General features: G+C 34.1%; 1 protein-coding gene and 1 long non-coding RNA gene across 2 annotated transcripts in view; one reads left to right on the forward strand and one right to left on the reverse strand.

Moving 5' to 3' along the window:
* Positions 1-19,169, forward strand: part of THSD7B (thrombospondin type 1 domain containing 7B) — a 1,134,773-nt gene that overhangs the window by 600,378 nt on the left and 515,226 nt on the right. The window lies entirely within an intron of this gene.
* Positions 1,342-17,736, reverse strand: LOC141522070 (uncharacterized). Its single transcript, XR_012478123.1, has 3 exons — positions 17,701-17,736; positions 15,198-15,256; positions 1,342-1,452 (listed from the first exon to the last, which is right to left on the reverse strand). It is a non-coding gene; the product is annotated as an uncharacterized LOC141522070 (long non-coding RNA).

Here is a 19,169-nt window from a genome sequence, read left to right on the forward strand (position 1 = left end):
GAACTTGCAACTAGTTAAAATATTAAAAATAACAAAAATAACCTACATTGGTATAGAGCTATAATGTTTTATTTGCAAAACAATTTCCTCACATCAATCTTGTAGTTCAAGTAAATGTTCTTCTTTGGAAAGTTTGTTTTTTTCTTTCAAAATTACATTTATTAATATGGCATATGAATGATGATGATGCTGATGATGGTGATGATTTTTGTCCTTTGTATTCCAAGAAGACTTTGACATCAGGAAGGTGATTCCATGGTATGCATATGAATTAGACTTGAGTAAGGGGGTTTTGTAGTAAGTCACCAGTCTCATTTTTTTCCTCCAGAGACTTCTGTTTCCAGTGGACTGATATAGATTAGGACAACAGGAGATAACTCAGAATGCAAAGCAATCAGAGTTAATGTCTATTATATATAAATATGTGTATACATTTTTACATGTCATTCCATTTTGAAGATTAGTAAAACAATTATTAAAATGCCAAACTATAGAGCTTGATAGCAATCAAGGAACATAATAACTATGTATGAATTTTTAAAAAGGTAACATAGAAGTTATGTACAGAAGGAGAGCAAAGGAACATAATTTTTCAAACTGTATCATATATTAACCAGAATTCAAATCTGAGAATATGTGCTCCATGAAGGGAAGACATCTAAGCTTTGTCATTAGAGTCTTTTGGTCCTATGATAGGTAAATCTCAGATAAATTCTAGGCATCCATAGTAAGACCTCCAGGGTACTAGATGGTACTGATCACTTTGAGATAACATGCAAATGTTAACTTAAAATTTGTTGTCAACTTTGAGATGATTTGAACATGTTAATGAATTCACCAGGAGCACTCTGTGCTTCTTTCTCTCTTCACTCAAATCCTCACATTATCTACATTCCTACACCACTTCAACCTGGTCCTGATGCATATTCCTCTGTTGTACTCCCTTTTTAGGTTATGTTTGTCACTGTACCTTTGTCCAGGTAGCCTCTGTGCCTCTGTGCTTTATTTATGTGTTATTGAAGTCTCATTTTCTGCTGCCATTATAGTAAATATTCAAAGAACCATATGTGCCTGCCTCATTTCATAATTCCATAAATTTTTCAATTTATGAATTTGTTATAAATGTAAAGTTTTATATTATGATTATAAAAGAATCAACAAAACCTCCCACATAAATTATGAGATTATAGTTTCATGAAAAAAAGATCTGTGACTTTTAGTGTAGTAAAAATTTAATAAGTTACTATATTCATAGTATGAAAAAGTTAGTGCAACCCTGCCTGAATTAAGACAATGTTCAGGAAAAAAAAGGAAATGATTTTATTACTATATTTTGCCCCAGTCAATTTAGCTCTTGAATGTGAAGATCAGTTCTGTGAGCCACATTTTTAGAAAGACATTGTTATATTGGAGCACATAGAAGGGAAGATGTCTAGGTGGAGCAGCATTGTTCTGTGGAAAGAACAAAAAATAAATTGAAGTTAAATGAAACAGGGTTCAAATACTGACTCATTCATTCACTACCTACCTTTTCTTGGACAAGAAGATGCTTAGCCTTTCTTGTTGTAAAATGAAGGTGTTGGGGGGAGGAGAGAATATGATAAGACTTCCATGAGTCTTTCTAACTATAAAATGTAAAATTCTGTGGTATGAAGAATTGCCAAAAAAAAGAAAAAAATGTGGTTCAGGAATATAATGGAATTGTGCTGTAAGAAAGAAATAGACCTGTTGCAAAGTAAAGCAAGTGTCAGAGAAAACTACACATAACCAGCACAACAATATCACTAAGAGTAACTTCCATCAAATAATAAATAATGAAGGCTGCTGTAGTACAAACAATATGATGGGCCCCAAAGATAAGATGGAAGAACACATTTTCCCTATCTCTTTGCAGTGATGGGAGCTCTATTTGTGGAAAGTACTGCATAAGTTCTCAGATTTTATTTTTTCAATGTGTTAATCATTTTATTGGTGTTCTTTTTCTTTAAAAAATTCCTTGTTAAAAGGCAAAAGCTTTTTAAACCATTTTTTCTTTCAGTCTAGTGAAGCATTTCTCAAAATAGTGTTTTAAATGAATAAAATTAAATAGAATTACAGCAAAACACCAATTATATTGAAATAAGGTTTTAATTTTTTTCTTATACAAGTTCATGGACCCCCTGCATCGTCCAAGAACTCTTTGGAGTCTTGTGGACCCCAAATTAAGTACTCTTTTTATAAAGGTAGCTCTGGGAGTAGGGAAGGAAGGAAGGATGAAGAAGGAAATTTATATTACATTAAAATAATAATAATGAAATTTATTTGAAAGAAATTCTATGACAATCAATGGTCAGGGGCTGTAAAGAAATAATTGAAGGATATGGAATAGGCAGAAGAAAAGGTGTGATAGGCCATCTGGTAAGTAAACTTAGTCTCTGGAGCTTAGAAAAGTACCTGGCATCCTTAATAAATGTCTGTTGATTGATTGAAAAAGGAAAAGTTGGGGGAGGCTAGGTGGCACAATGGATAGAGCACTGGCTCTGGAGTCAGGGGTACCTGAGTTCAAATACAGCCTTAGACACTTAATAATTTCCTAGCTGTGTGGTCTTGGGCAAGCCACTTAACCCCATTGCCTTGCAAAACCTTAAAAAAATAAAGAGGAAAAGTTTAAATGTACATATAATTTTACTTGGTGAAGGCCATATAATAACTTATGTTCAACAAGTATTCCTTTGATCCATTGTTCCATGAAAAGAAGATATAGAAATGCTGTAGTATCAGTTTTATAATTGATACTTTGAAGGTTTTTATGATGTGATTGTTTAAAAGGAATAAAATTAGGATAATGTGCTAGGCTTTTTTTGTTGTTTTATTTAAACTCCAAATTAGATTTTTCTCAGTACTGATTATGGTGTGAAATTGGACATTTAGGGACATGAATTAACTTTGTCAGATTGCTGGGGAATGATTTAAACCACTGTTTTAATATCTCAAATCCATAGCAGTCCATTACTCTCTTAAGTTTTACTTTACAGAGATAAAAAATGGGAATGATATTCCTAATTTAAGAAAAAATGTTCAATGAGTAATTTTAAAAATTAGCTCCAACTTCTAGAGACTCAATTAAACATTTAAACGGGTTGCATTGTAATGAAAATCATCTCAAGCCTCCACAGATTCCTATGCCTCCAACTTTTCAAGCCTAGCTAATCCTTTTCACAGCCTAAGAGCCTAGGGACTTAAAGAACTGAAAATTTGATTTTAAACTTCTCTTGCTAGCTATCTACCTTTCCTGAAATTCATTTACCCTCATGTTCAAGTTCTTTCCAGAGGCCCCAAGCATATTAACTAAGTTCAGGTTAATTAAGGGGCAGATGAGAGAAGGAGGAGGTAATCAGGGAGAAAAGGAGATATGAAAGCCATAGTATTTCTTCCTCATTCACTGAAGAAAATTTGAAGTCCTAAGGGAAAGGGAAAAAAGAAGAAAATATCTTCACCAAAGAATGGAGGTATCAGTATAATTCCAAAGACTCAAGTAATTTCTTAATATTTTACATGAAGAGAATGAAATATGAATTGAGGCATCATCATGCAGTGGATAGAGCACAAAGTCAAATAGGCCTGGGGTTAGAACCCTGGTTTGGATTCTTATTAGTGTCATGACCCTGAGCAAATTATTTAATTCTCCTGAGCCTGAAATGAGGCTGTTGAACTGCTCAGATCCCTTCCAACTCTAAATCTATGTTGCTATAAATTTTCAGTCTTTCAGTTCCCTGTATACTGGTCATTAGTATATGATATGATATATAACAACTCTTCAGTTGTTTCAGTCATTCCAACTCCTATCACCCCATTTTTGAGTTTTCTTGGCAAAAGATACTGGAGTGGTTAGACATTTCTGTGTTCAAATCCAGTCAGACACTAACTGTGTAACTGTGACTAAGTCACTTAATTCTGTTTGCTTCATTTCCTTATCTGTAAAATGAACTGGAGAAGGAAATGGAAAACCTACCAGGTAGCTTCTCTACCAAGAGAACCCCAAATGAGGTCACAAAGAGTTAAACATGATTGAAATGACTGAACAATAAAAACAATCTTAACTGGTAGAATTACTTTTTTCTAAACCACTCTGAAAGAGAACTAGGGGAATTATTTTACAGATTAGGATGAAGGCTCGGAAAGATTAGTCACCTAGCTAATTGCCTCAGTTAAATTTGAATCCTAGTCTTCTCACTCTAAGATCAGTGCTCTAACCATTGTTCTCTGCTGTCCCAATACCAATCTCCCAAGGAAGTTCGACTGATGCTGAGACTAATCACTTAGCTTATTTTCCTTAAAGTTTTGCTTTTGCCTTCACCCTCTATGGAAGGGAGGTTCTTCTTCCGAACATTTTTGGTCCTTAGCTTACAACTATTGGTTTTCTTTAGAATTTCTCCTATCCCTTTTTCTAGCTTATATAGAGACTTTTCCACTGAGAAATTCTAGGATCATAATCAATTGCTCTCCAGTATCTACCATAGTTTGCTAACTGTTGCAAATTATGAACTGCTTTAATTGGATTCAGTTTGGAAATTAATTCTATTCACCACCTGGGTCATCATCACATCTCATTCTCAATTCAGAGTCACACTGATATTATTTTAAAAAACATTTCTATCTGTGGAACTCAGAACACTGGACATAAATGTTTGAACAAGCAGTGTTTGACACAGTGAATATAAAATAGGAAAAGGGTCCCAAAAGGCGGAAAAAGAGACAAGAGAGGGAATAGGACAAAAGGTAGAAGATTAACAAGAATTGGAAATGAAAACCTGCAGCAAATGTCAAGAAGTATGCACACTGAGGACTTGATTCAACCAATACTTGGTGCCAATAGCCTGAATGAATAAAGTAAAAGAGCTTTTTCCTCCATGGTTTAACTCTTGGGAGTGGTTGAAGAGAGACAAAATTCTCTTAATATTATTATAAGAGTCAAGGGAAGGTCAAAAACTATCTTCTATCTTGCAATGGTCAGACAAAATTTATAATTTAGATAAGTCATTTCATTGTTGTCTTAATAGGGATTTTCCAAATGATGGATGAAAATCTTAGTCTGCTATCTCATATGCTATTGCTTTCATCTAGATTGAAAACCCCTCTGGGACAAAGATCATGTGTTATAGTTGTACCCCATACAATTATACATGTATATACCATACGATGCTTAACTAAGTGCTGAACATATAGTAGGAAATTAATAGCTATCTTATGAGTAATTGATTCAATGAATTAAACACTAATCATTTGATTAATCTCTCAGACTCAATTATCTGGGAACTCACCTCTAATTGGAAGTGTAGGCTATGATCAAATACTTATCTTTCCTGTGAATGTAATTGAAGGGAAATAGATAATACAGAATATCAGTTGTCCTAACAATGAACATTGGACTTTGGAATGTAGTCAGAGTCACATTCAAATTCATATATTCATCCGTCTTTTTCCCCTTATACAAATGTTCTACTCCTCTCATATCTGACCCCTTTTTGGTATATTCTGTGCTCCTATTGACTTAACTATACTTATGGAAACCTGAGACACAGGTGAGCAAGGAGAGAGAGAGAGAGTGATTATCTGAAAATAATGAAGAATTGACTCGATGGAGAAGAGTTAACTTAGAAGGTTAGAGCTTTAGGTGTTTAGCATTAATTCTCAAACAGGGTTCTTGGAGGCATCTTTGCCTACAAGAGGTTGTTAAATCTTTGACCCTTGATAGTCTAGGAACCCTTTGACATCACCTAATCAGTTGATGTGTGTAATTTGTACAAAGCTCTGTAATTACCTTCTACTCCTTAATCCATGGGGTTATAGCTATGATTCCTTCAGCACAAATAGGAGTAATTAACTAGCTACTTCCCTACTATTTAGAACAGGAAAAGCTCTTCAAATAGTGGTACTCAAAAGAAAAAAAAAACAAGATTGACAGAATATTCTCACTTGACAATCAAAAGGATGGCAGCTGTTCCAAATGTGTTAACCCTGTGGAGTATAAGGGCATGGTGGAATGAATATTGAGCTGTATTAGGAGTGAAGTGTTAGTTTAAATTTAATGCTCTCCAACTTTCCCAGCAATTTTTAGTATTCTTTATATAAGTGAATGGGGTCTGTGTGTTTTATCAAGTACTAGAATGTTAATTAAATTTGCTTTTATATGTTGTACGCCTAACTTGTTGCACTAATTAAATTTGCTATTGTTTTAAAATACTACAAAATGTTTAATGATTGGTTGGTTTGTCATATGCTTTGATATCTGAGAAATTAGGAAACCAGGGTTTTCTTTCAAATTTTACCTCTAACAAAGGTATTTCACTTTGAGCAGGGATTATGATCTTCCTGGACTTCACTTTTAAAATCTGTGAAATTACAATGTTGGGTTAGATGAGTTCAAAGGTTTCTTCTTAATAAATGTCATTCCTACTTGAAAAGTCATTTTTCTATATTTAGGTAGTTTTGTAGTTGACTTTTAACTGTAATAATCTTTGAACTCTCTTCAGAAAGAATAAAGTAAGAGAATATCAAATTTTACTAGGACAGGACCAAATGGTACCTAAAGTGAGGAGTATCATCTGAACCTATGAGATTAGATTACAGTCTTTGTGGAATCATTCTATGAGTTCTTTTTTTATGGTTTATTTTATATTATTACAATAATCTTGTTGTGAACCCCCCCAAAAAATATGAACCTCAAGAGAAATGAAGTGAGGAAAAAAAAGCGTACTTCAATCTGTGTTCAGATTCCATTGATCCTGTCTCTGGGATAAGTCTACCAGATAAGTTGCTTCAATATCTTTTCCCACAGTGACTATTACTAACTGCATTTTCTCCATTCTATTCCTCCCAACTCCTATTTATTCTGTTCTTTCTCTCATTTTACCCTGTCCCTGCTCATAAGTGTGTTGTATCCAACTACCCTCTCCCATAATCTTCCCTCTCTTCTATCACCTACTCCACCCTCCCTCCCCCATCCCCCTTCTCCATTCCTTTCCTCTCATTTTTCTTTAAGGTAAGATAGATTTCTATACCCCATTAAGTGTATATGTTATTACTTCACTGAGCCATTTTTGATGAGAATGAAGACACCCTCATTCCCCCCTCTCTTCCCCCCCATTCTACTCCATTGCAAAAGCTTTTACTTGACTCTTTTACATGAAATATCTTAGCCCATTCTACCTCTCTTTTCCCTTCCTCCCAGTACTTTCCTTTATTACCCAATGTCTCCATCTTTATACTATACCATACCATTATATTCGACTCTCTACTGTACCCTGTCCATATATGTTCCTTCTAATTGCTCTTATAAATGAGAAGGTTCACATGAGTTATCAGTATCTTCTTCCTATACAGGAATACAAACAGTTCAGCATCATTAAGTTCCTCATAATTAGTCCTTTTTTTTGTTCACCCCCTCTACGGTTCCCCTGAGATCCTGTATTTGGAGTCCTGTACTGTTCAACTCTGGTGTTTCAACAGGAAAGTTTGAAAGTCCCCTATTCCATTGAAAGTCCATCTTTTCCCCTGATAGAGGATGCTTAGTTTTGCTGGGAAGTCGATTCTCAGTTGTTAAGGCATGCTCTTTTGCCTTCTGGAATATCATATTCCAAGCCCTATGAGCCCTTAATATAGATGCTGCCAGATCCTGTGTAATCCTGACTATAGAACCACAGTAGTTGAATTGTTTGTTTCTGACAGCTTTTAGTATTTTCTCTTTGACTTGGGAGTTTTAGAATTTGGCTATAATATTCCTGGGAATTTTTCTTTTGGGATTTCTTTCAAGTGATTGGTGAATTCCCTCAATTTCTATTTTACCCTCAGCTTCTAGGATCTCAGGGAAATTTTGCTCTATTATTCCTTGAAAAATGAAGCCTAGGCTTTTTTCCTGGTCATAACGTTCAGGTAGCTCAGTTATTTTTATCTCTCCTTGATATGTTTTCTAGGTCAGTTGTTTTTCCAATGAGATTTTTCACATTTCCTCCTAATGCTTTGTTCTTTTGATATGGTTTTATTGCTTCTTGATTTCTCTCAAAGTCATCAACTTCATTTTAGCTCCGTTCTACATTTGAAGGAGTTATTTTCTTCAGAGAGCTTTTTTATCTCCTTTTCCAGATGACCAATTCTGCTTTTTAAGGCAGTCTTTTTCTTATTTTCCTTTTTCTTATTTTCCTTTTTCTTATTTGCTTTTTCTAATTGGCCTAAACTGGTTTTTAACATGCTATTTTGTTCATTATTTTTTGTATTTCTTTCACTAAGCTGCTGACTTGGTTTTCATGATTTACCTTCATCACTCTCATTTCTCTTCCCAGTTTTTCCTCTACCTCCCTTACTTGTTTTTCAAACTCTTTTCTGAACTTGTCCATAGCCTGAGCCCATTTCCTATTTCTCTTGGAGCCTTTAGACACAGCAACTTTGACTTTGTCATCTTCTGAGTGTCTATTTTGCTCCTCTATGGGACCAAAGTAATTTTCTATAGTCAGGTTTTTCGTTTTCTGTTGTTTGCTCATTTCCTCAGTCTATGACCAATTTACCACACTTCCAAGGCTTTGGTGTATTTTTGGGGCACCCCATAGGGACCTTAATTTCTCTAAGGTCTTTATGAGAGGCTCTGAGGCTCTGACTGCTCTCTTGGCCTGTGCTCTGGTCTGTGGATGATGACAGGCATTCCCTATGCCCTAGAGCTGTTAGGAGGGTCCCTGCTCTGCTATGGTGGTATGGGGCCCAAACTGAGACCTGAATATGAGTGGGGGCAAATAGCAGAGTTCTGCCAAGGGATAGCAGAGAGACCTTTGCAGTCTCTCCTGATCCCCTGTTTGTGGGCTGAGTACTCTGAAGGTGCTGGGTGGCTCCACAAGGTGGCTCTGAAGGTTCCTGGCATGAGTTCCCACCACAAAGCTGCTCTGAGGCTGGTGCTGACCAGGGCTCTAAACTCACTCTGGTGCCATAGAGTTCTCTCACTGCCCCTTCAAGCTGTCCCTGGAGATCCCTGAGCCAAGAGTCTGGTAAACACCTCCTGTGCCACTGACCTAGGCACTCCCAGGAACCCAGGTACCCCATGTGTTGTTCCTGGACAATTGGAACTGATTTGCTCCTGCCTGTTTGGGCTGTGCTGCAACTCATCTATGCTGTGGCTCTTTCCAACCCTTCATCCTAGTGAAATAGACCTAGCATGCTGATCTTTTAAGTTGCTTTGGACTGGAAAATTCTATCAGTCATTCTTTCTGTGTGTTGCCCCCTCTAAATTTTGTCTAGAGTCATAATTGTCTAGAGTTTTGGGGGGGCGAGTTTCCTTCTTGCAGCCATCTTGGCTCTACCAGTTCTATGACTTCTTATAGAACCTTTGTCCCTACCCTGCCCTTGTGGTTGTTATGATGTCAAATGAAGCAATTCATTCAATTCTCATCTGTCTATCATTTATTTATAATCATGAATATATACATATGCATATTTACATATATATTACATATTCTTAACACAGTATCTGACATAGTGTAAGGTGCTCAATACTTATTCCCTTCTTCTCCTTCCTTGGTTTTCATCTTATTCCCTTCCTCCCCTTTCATTGGAAGAAGTGTGGGCTTGGAGATAAAAATCAATGTAATTGGGCTGAAGATCATAATCTATGGCCACTTTTTCCTCTGGGGTCAGAAAACAGTTCCTGAAGAGTCATTATGACTTCTCATGGAGCCTTAGCCCCCTACTGAGGAGACTACTGCCCTCTGTTTGGAAAGAGCATAAAAATTACCTAGTCAATTGTGAGTGCTTAATAAAGGCTTATTCCTTTCTCTTCCCCCCTAGTCCAGAGTTTCTTTTTATTGATGAAGAAACTGAAGCTCCAAAAAAAATTATGCCCAAGGTTATGCAGACTAGAAAGTGGCAGAATCAGAAATTAAACTGAAAGTTTTGGAGGTCGCATGACTTAATCAATAAGTCAACACATGTTTATGAAGCATTTCTTTTATAAGGCTTAAGCCTATGAATATAAAGAAAGGGAGAACAAACTGTCCATGTCTTCAAGGAGTTTATAGTCTAGTGGAATAGTTAAAACCTGAATTGTTCATTTTTGAACATTTTGTGTATGCAAGTGTACATTTATATAGATAGAGACAGTACAGAGTCAAAGAGTCAGAGAAACAGAAACAGAGACATACACACAGAGAAGTAATACTAGAGGGGAAGGAGTTAGTAGTAGAAAAATCTTCCTGTAGAAGGTGATATTTAATCTGAGTTTTGTAGAAGACCAATAGGCAGAAGTAAGGAGGGAGAATATTTCAGGGATATAGAATGGTCCATGAAAAAGACTTTCAGTAAAAAGAATGTTAAAATCAGGAGACAGAATGTCCATTATATGCATACCATGTTGCCTTTTAGACTTTGTTGAATATAAACATCAATCAAATGAAGGCATCTTGGTGTGATGGAAATAATATGCAAGAGATTTGGATTCTAATCTTGATTTACCACTAACCTTGGAGGATCCTTTCTTCATCTATATTACAAGGGGGTTAGCTGAATGATATTTTGGGTAAATCCCTAGCAGTTTGATGATATCATGATCTTAATATCTGCTATACACTTAGCATTTTAAAGTACAGGGATACAAAGGATATCAAGATCCTGAAAAAAACTTTGAGGTTCCTTTCTCTTGTAGTCAAAATATATGCAGAAAAATTAGGAGAATACCCTTGAAACAAAGGTTCTTAAAATAAAAATGAATGAAAAAGAGGAAAGTAGATTTGGAATAGGAAGACTCAGGTTTAAATCCTAACTCTCATTTACTGTCTCTTTGACCTTGAGAGTAAATCACTTTTCACTGGATTTTGGTTTTCTCATCTGTAAAATGGGGTAGGTTATAGTAGATGACCCTTTAAAGGCCCTTCCAGCTTTAACATTTTTTTTTGAAGATTTTTGTTTTAGATGCTTGCTGTGGGTGCAACTGAGTGGTGATGACAAAAACAGGAATATGAACTATTGGAAAGGAAATTCAATAAAAATACAGATACCCTGAGGAAAGGCAGAGTAGTTACTAAAAAAGACTAATCCTGCTAATGATCTTTCAAAACATTTTAATATTTTATTATGTAAGAAAACTTTTAACCTTCATCTTTTACAATTTTGAGTTCAAAATTCTCTACTACCTCTTCCTTATTGAGAAGGTAATCAATTTGATAAAGATTATACATGTGTAGTTATGCAAAACAAAGATGATCATCTTTTTAAAAAATTAAAATATAGGCAGTATGTTTGTTAATTCCTATAAAAGTGTCAAAGCTCTAGTTTCTAGTATTTTTTAAAGATACATATATATAGTCATTCACAAACATGTATACATATCCATATGCTTATATGTATATGTATGTATGTGTGTGTATATATGTATATATAATGATGATGTTGCCTTAGGATGTATTAAAAATAATACCTGTTAATACATTTCATTTAACCTCATTATTCATCTCCAAAATGCACTTTATTATATTTTCAAAGTATAGAATGATTTTGTTTTTATAAACATTATTTATTGATTTTTATGTAGCAAACTCACAACAATTCTAAGATAGAAACTATTATTATTCCCATTTTACAAGTGGGAAAAAAAAGTGAAGAGAATTTAGTGATTTACCCAGGGTCATATGGCTATCAAGTTTCTTAGTCAAGTTTCTAACTCATCTTCCTGGGTCAAGTCCAGCCTTTTACTCACCCACTGTACCATCTAGTTGCCTAATCTGCATGATTTTATGATCTCTTAGGATGACTGACATAGCTTACATTTGTTTGGATAAAAGCATATTTCTTTTGAAAATACCTTCAATTCTGATTGACCTCTTCTTATTTCTAGGATTCTCCATGGCATTTATAATATGATTCTTATTTACCCTCATAAGTAAATGAGTTGCTTTCAAGAAACAGAGAATGTGATTCAAATTAGTAGTTTATTTTTAGGCTTCCCATGAATTGCAGATGAAGTAGAATAAATTAGTTGTGATTTAGCTGGGATATCACTGTAAGTTTATTAACTAATCTTCTACAATTATAAAGAGAAGAATTTTTTTACTCCCTTGATGTGGTTTCATTTCAATATAATTAATTTTAAATTTTTTTAAAAAAATCCTTTTTTTGTGAAGTTGTTTTGCTTTCCAGATTAGTTACTGAGAATGAGGGTGGGGGGAAGGGACATCTCCATATTGTTCATTTTCTAGTATGATAATAAAATTTGTAGTGAGGGAGGGAATTAAGCGCTGGTACCTTGATATTTTGATTGGGAACTTGAGGTTAAATAGAAAGTAAATATATACAAAAACAAAAGCTAATACAAGATACAAATTATGATAGATGAAATAATTTGCCCAAAGTCTAGACAAATATCTATTTAAAAAAATCAAATTAGACCAAATTTAATTGAAGAAGATGATATTTCTTCACATTTTAACACTATTTTACTCACATCTCTCAGATCCTGCAAGTATGGAAATGAGTTTTCAAAACTATTTAATGGCATACATATAATGATGAGTCCAGGATGTAAACATTGTTATTCAAGAAATGATTGATTCTTTGCCACTTTAGTTATCTTCAGGTTAAATTTAATTTACTCTGATTCTTAAAATGTGATTGATGGAGCTTTAAATTCTGGAGACTTTGGATGAATGCTTCTGTATTACCTAAAGAATGCAAATTTCTTAGTTATGGACCAAAACTTTTCCTTCTTTTTCTTTACTTCTCATAATGCTTACAACCTCAATATCATACATTTTATTCCTTACATTTAATACAATATTTCAGGGTTGGTATTATTTTATAAATTGTTCATATTGTTTTCTCTCCAACAAAATTATGTACTACTTAAATGCAAGGATGATATATACTTTTGTTTTACCCTTTGTCCTCTTTTTTTGTGTATGGGGATATTGTGTGGTCTTAATAATTATTTTGCTGAATTATATAAGAAAATATTGTTCTTATTCCATTCAAGTCAACCACATTTATTCAGTGCTTACCATGGGTCAGGTACTGTGCTAGGTGAAGCAATCTAAAAACCACCAGAAAGAAAAGTCCCTGTCCACAAGAAGCTTATGCTCTCCTGGATATACTATGTATACAGATAAGTAAATACAAAATATAGAAAAAGAAAGCAAGTTAATTTTAAAAGGAAGGAATTTCTAATAACTGGCATTAGAGACATTAGCAAAAAAATTGTGGATGTTCTGGTACCTGAGCCTATTCATAATTAAGTTAGTGATTTGAACAAATATAATGAAAAAGGAGTAGGATTCACACAAAGATATGTATCAAGAAATGAAATTACTTGTATGAGGTAATAACTATCAGTTCAGTACAACTGGAATGAGTATGCATGAGGGGGAATTTAAATAAGAATTGAAAGGTAGGTTGAAGAAAGAATTCTTTTTGTTCAATCATATCTGATTCTTTGTGAACCCATTTGGGGTTTTCTTAAAGATACAGGAGTGATTTGCCATTTCCTTCTTCAGCTCAATTTATAGATGAGGAAAATGAGGCAAACAGGATTAAATGGTTTGTCCACAGTCTTATAATTAGTAAGTATTTTAGGCTGAATTTGAACATAAATAAATTAACCTTTCTAACTCTAGGTTTGGCAGTCTATTTACTGAGCTACCAAGTCTAGAAGGCTCTAAATGTCAGCCTGAATAGGTGATATGTTACCTAAAATGCAATAACAGTCATTGATGATTGTTTTTAGTGTGTTTGTGACAGGGGAGAGGTAGTCTCAGCTAATTTGTGTTTTAGAAACATAACATTGACAGCTATGTATTACATTAGAGAAGGAGAGGATGGACATAACTAGATTAAAGTATTAAATAGATCATGTGAATGGAAAACAATTTATGTAAAAGTAGGGTTGGCAAGACTTGTCTTTGAGAACTGAAAGAGGAAATATCATTCATGATTCCATTGATACCATGCTGAGTGACTTGAAGGGTAATGGTGTGATCAAAAGAAATGGGAAAGATAAAAGAGGGATGTATTTGGGTGGGGGGAGAATATGATGAATGATAGTTTAGACAAGTTGAGTATGAGATGACAGTGGGACATACAGTTGGGAATGTTTAGCAGAGAGGTGTTTAAAGAGAAATTCAAATAGATTAGGGCTAGATGAAAGGATTTGCTTATCAGTTAAAATGCTAAAATCTTACCTTTTGCAAGAAGACTTTCCAAACCTACTTAATCTTAGTGTCTTCTCTTTGTGATTATCTCTATAATCTTGTTTGTATATAGTATTTTTTCTGACTCTCCTATTAGCAAATGAGGTCCTTGAGGTCAGGGATTGTCTTTCTGCCACTCTTTGGATCTTCATCACTTAGCAAAGTGACTTAAGCATAGAATGTGATTAATAAATGCTTATTTGACATGATATAATTTGACATGTAGATCAACTGAACAAAAATGGGCACAAAACAAAGGGATTGCAAAACATGTCAGGTAATAAGCCAGACAATAAATTAAGTGAGAAATAGATATACAAAAACTTCATCTACATGGAGCCAAAACTATTGGTTGAAAAATGAAAGCTTCATTTCCATTGGTTTGGCAATATTTAGACAAAATAAACAAAAACTCAAATTGCCTAATTACACTAGTTTTTTTCCTTGAATGAAATCCAGGCAGTGCTTAAATCTAGGAACATGTTTCATTTGTAAAATGAAGCAGATGAAACTGCAATTACCAGTTTATTCCAAGCTTATAGTGGCACATATGATTTTACATAATAGTTAATTCCAAAAAATTTAACTATCTGCATAAAATAATGTTTATAGAAATTAAACAATTCATTTTCTAGAAGAGAGCAGAGGAGCTTTAAAGTCTCTTGGCAACTGCCCTTTTACATTGTCATCTGAACATTCTAAGTCAGATCAGTACGGTATTACTTATACATTCTTAACCAAAATGTTCTTAGCTATAAATAAAACAATTAGTATATCTTTATGCCATGTGAAACAAAGTAAAATAAAGATTATTGTAAAATGCTTTTTCATTAAAGATATAATATACATGTGCTTATTGTCAGCATTTTTAACCAAAATACTAAACATGATATTCTCTATGCTGAAAATTTGTTATCTGCCAATGTAATCTGGTGTTTCAATAAATTTTAATCTTAATCTTGAATGAGGAATAACAAGATATTGCATTGTATACCAAATACTTACTGAATATATTATTCATGTTGCATTAAAAAGGTCAGAATGGAGAAAGCATCACGATTTCCCTGCATGGGCAGAAAGTTAAAAAAGAGACAAGTATAATTTGTCATAATTAATAGCATTGTTAAGAGCTCATTGTTTATATTGCACAGTTACTAATTACACCCATTATTATGTACTTACTCAGATCTTACATTCTATTTGTAAAATGTATAACAATCATTAATTATTTATCTATTACTTATTTTCTACCTCTTGTATGCATAAGCAGATTTACATTAACTCTTTTATAACTACATAGAGCAAAACAAGCTAAGTATTTTTAAATAAGGATTGCAAATTACATTAATCCTTATATTTTGTGCTATATATATAGGGACTTATTTACCTCCTTTTGTAAGTCCCTACCTAAGCACAGTGCCCAAACACATACCAAATTGTCAATGTAATTCAACAGACATCTATTAAATATCTACTTTGTAGAAATAAGTAACTTTATTTCCAAATAAAATCAGAAAAAGGTCCTGTCCTAAAGTAGTTGTATTATTAGTATGTAGGAAAGAATTTATGGAAGGATAGTTCACTTTCATTCAAGGAATCATTAGGAAACTGTTTCCTAGATAGAACTAGATGAACATGGTGTCATTCTAACAGAGGAGCTTATATTATATTGACAGGGCAGAAAGGTTAGCTTAACTGAGGGATCAAGGAACCCTGCAGGAGGTCTAAGGAAGCATGTGTACCAGGCAAGGAAAAATTCCATGTTAATCATCAGATTCAAATAAAGTCCGGAATCTTGAATCCAAGAACCTGGAAATATAAGTGCCCCTAAAACTATGAGGCTTCTGCTTCCACCCTCAACTGTGAAGCATTGAAGCCACCACTGAGGGTGCCAATCTCTAGGTTTCCCTTAACATCAATTCAACTGCTACTATCAACAAGTCCAAATATTGAGCTTGGGAGGGACAGTATCACCCACAATCATCTCTCTTGCTTACAGCTCAGCCCCACAACCATCTTCTTCAACTGAAACTCCTGTGGAAAGTTATCTGACAGCTGCTTCTGAAGCACCCACAATACAAATCCTTATCATTGTCATATGGTTCAACACTAGATGCATGATTATTAGGATAAATGTCAGTAAGCAACATTACCTTTTTTTTATCATGTTTTGCCATTGAACCATAAGAATCATAGGAATTTTCTAACTTCCTTTCTATCTTCCTTCGCTTTTCTTCCTCTTTTCCTGCCTATTTCCTTTTTGGGTTGGTTAGATTTTTAAACCCAATTGGGAATGTATTTTAGTCCCTCTCTTGGACAAATCTATTGAGTAGGATGTACTCAGTATTCATATCCTCCCTACTTTCCCTCTACTATAAACAGGTCATTATGCCTCTTCACCTGGTATTATTTATCTAGTAACACCTAGTATTCTCTTAGTATAGTCTTTCTTTTTATCTTTTTTATTGTTTTACTTTCTTGTACTTAAAATCCCTTTGTCAAAATATACTCCTTTTATCTGTCTTGATAGATGTATAATTCTCAAAGTTGGATAAATTGTTTGATAAACAATATTGCCTCATAACCATTAAGTTACATTCACTTTTCTGTATTATTAAATACAGTTTATTATTAAATACAGTTCTCAATAGTCATAAATCACATCAAATCATAGTCAATTTTTACCATATCTCTGTTTCAAGTACCCTCCACGGACACATAAACTTCATGAGCCAAAGCATCACGCAAAGTCAAATAATTTCTTGAACTTTTTATAACACCCCCCCCCCATTCCAAAGTAGGCAGGAAAGGAGAAAGAAAAGGGAAGAAGGAACCGATAAAAAGGAAGGTGAAAGCAATAGTGAAAGTAAAGGTAAATTTAAAACCTCTTCGTGATGTTTTCATGTCTAGTCTCTCTAAGTACACTCTCTCCCCTCCATCTTTTTTTTTTTTTGCAAGGCAAATGGGGTTAAGTGGCTTGCCCAAGGCCACACAGACAGGTAATTATTAAGTGTCAGAGACTGGATTTGAACCCAGGTACTCCTGACTCCAGGGCTGGTGCTTTATCCACTGTGCCACCTAGCCACCCCTTTCCCTCCATCTTTATAGTACTCCAACCATAGCACTGCAACCTTCCCCAAATAAAGTATCACATACACTCACTCCCTCTTTCCCTTTAGCACCCCAAACATGGTAATGAAACTCATTTTAACTAAAGTATGGATTAAGGTAAGATCACTTCCTAATCTATTTATATCCAACCCTTCTAAGTATACTCCTACCCTCTGATCCTATTGAACTGCTATCAAGATATGTTGTATAGTAAGGTCACTTCTGATTTAAGTACCCTAAGTATGGTGACAGCCTGAAGGTTTATCTTAAGAACCTTAGAATTGATTGTAAACCATGGGAGACACTGGCACAGAACCACCCAGCATAGGATAGAATTAGAGTAGCTCAAAATAAATATTAGATAAATCAATTTAGAATAAAAGCCCTAGGTGTTCACCTGGATTATTTGTGCCCCATCTGTGGTAGAGCATTCTGAGCTAGTATTATTGAGTCACAGAAAGACACACTGTAATATGTCTCAAATATAATGATGTCATTTTGGTCTTCTTTGATAAAGAAGGACAAGAACCAGTCATACTCATATCCACTAAGTACAATCAACTATATTCAGCGCTTAAACTATCCTACGAGAAACACAGTTCTTAAGAGTTACAGATGTTATCTTCCTTTATAGGGATGAATATAATTTAATGTTCTTGACTGACATTTGCTTTTTTACACCTTTCCATTTACCTTTCTATGGATCTATTATTCTTGTATTTGAATATCAAATTTTCTGTTCAGTTCTGAGCATTTTATCAGAAAATTTTGGTAATCCTCTATTTCATTGATAATCCACCTTTTTTCCTGACAGAATATGCTGAATTTTGTAGGGTAGTTAATTCTTGGTTTTAATCCAAGGTCTTTTGCCCTCTAAAATATGATATTCTGGGTTTTTCAGTTCTTTAATGATGAAGCTGAGAAGTCCTATGAATTCTGATTGTTCTTCCTTTGTAATTCAAATTGTTTGCTTTTGGTTCTTTGCAATACTTTCTGCTTTAGTTTAGAATATTTGGAATTTGCCTGTGATAGTCCTTGGAGTTTTTATTCTGGTGTCTCCTTCTGGATGTGTTCTTTGTATTCTTCCAAGGACTATTTTGTTTTCTTCATCTAATATATTAGGACAATTTTCCATGATAATATCCTGAAAGGAATTATACAGGTTCTTTTTTTTTATCTTGGTTTTCTGGTAGAACAAGAATTCATAAATTCTTTCTCCCGTATCTATTTTCCAGGTCATTTGTTTTTCCTAAAAAGTACTTTACATTTTCCTCAAATTTTTTTCAGACTTCTGATTTTATTTGCTGGATTCTTGTCTCATAGAGTCATTAGTTTCTATTTGTCAGATTCTAATTTTTAGGTTTTTATTTTCTTTGGTTAGTTTTTGAGTTTCCTTTTCTACAGTTGCTTAATTTAATTTAATTTAATTTTTTTGGATTTTTGCAAGGTAATGAGGTTAAGGTCAAGGTCACACAGCTATGTAAATATTAAGTGTCTGAGGGAGATTTGAATTCAGTTCCTCCTGACTCCAGGGTCAATGCTCTATCTACTCTATCAGCTCCCTTAATTTTGCTTTGTTAATTTTAATGAGTTGCATTCTCTTTCCAGATGGTTGGTTTGACTCTTAGATGAGTTATATTCCTTTTCCAGTTGTTTTATTTGACTTTTTGAGGAGAGTGCATTCTTTTTCCAGTTAGTTGATTTTATTTTCTCATTTATTTTTTTATTTTGTAATTGATATTTTATTTTTCCAAATACATGTTATGAAAGTTTTTCAGCATTCATCCATGTGCATATGTATATTTTTAAGTTACATAATTTCCTTCCACTCTCCCTTCCCAAACCCCTCCCCAAGTCACGTGAATT

This window comes from Macrotis lagotis, chromosome 1 (genome assembly GCF_037893015.1).
Source record: "Macrotis lagotis isolate mMagLag1 chromosome 1, bilby.v1.9.chrom.fasta, whole genome shotgun sequence".
NCBI classification, from domain to species: domain Eukaryota; kingdom Metazoa; phylum Chordata; class Mammalia; order Peramelemorphia; family Peramelidae; genus Macrotis; species Macrotis lagotis.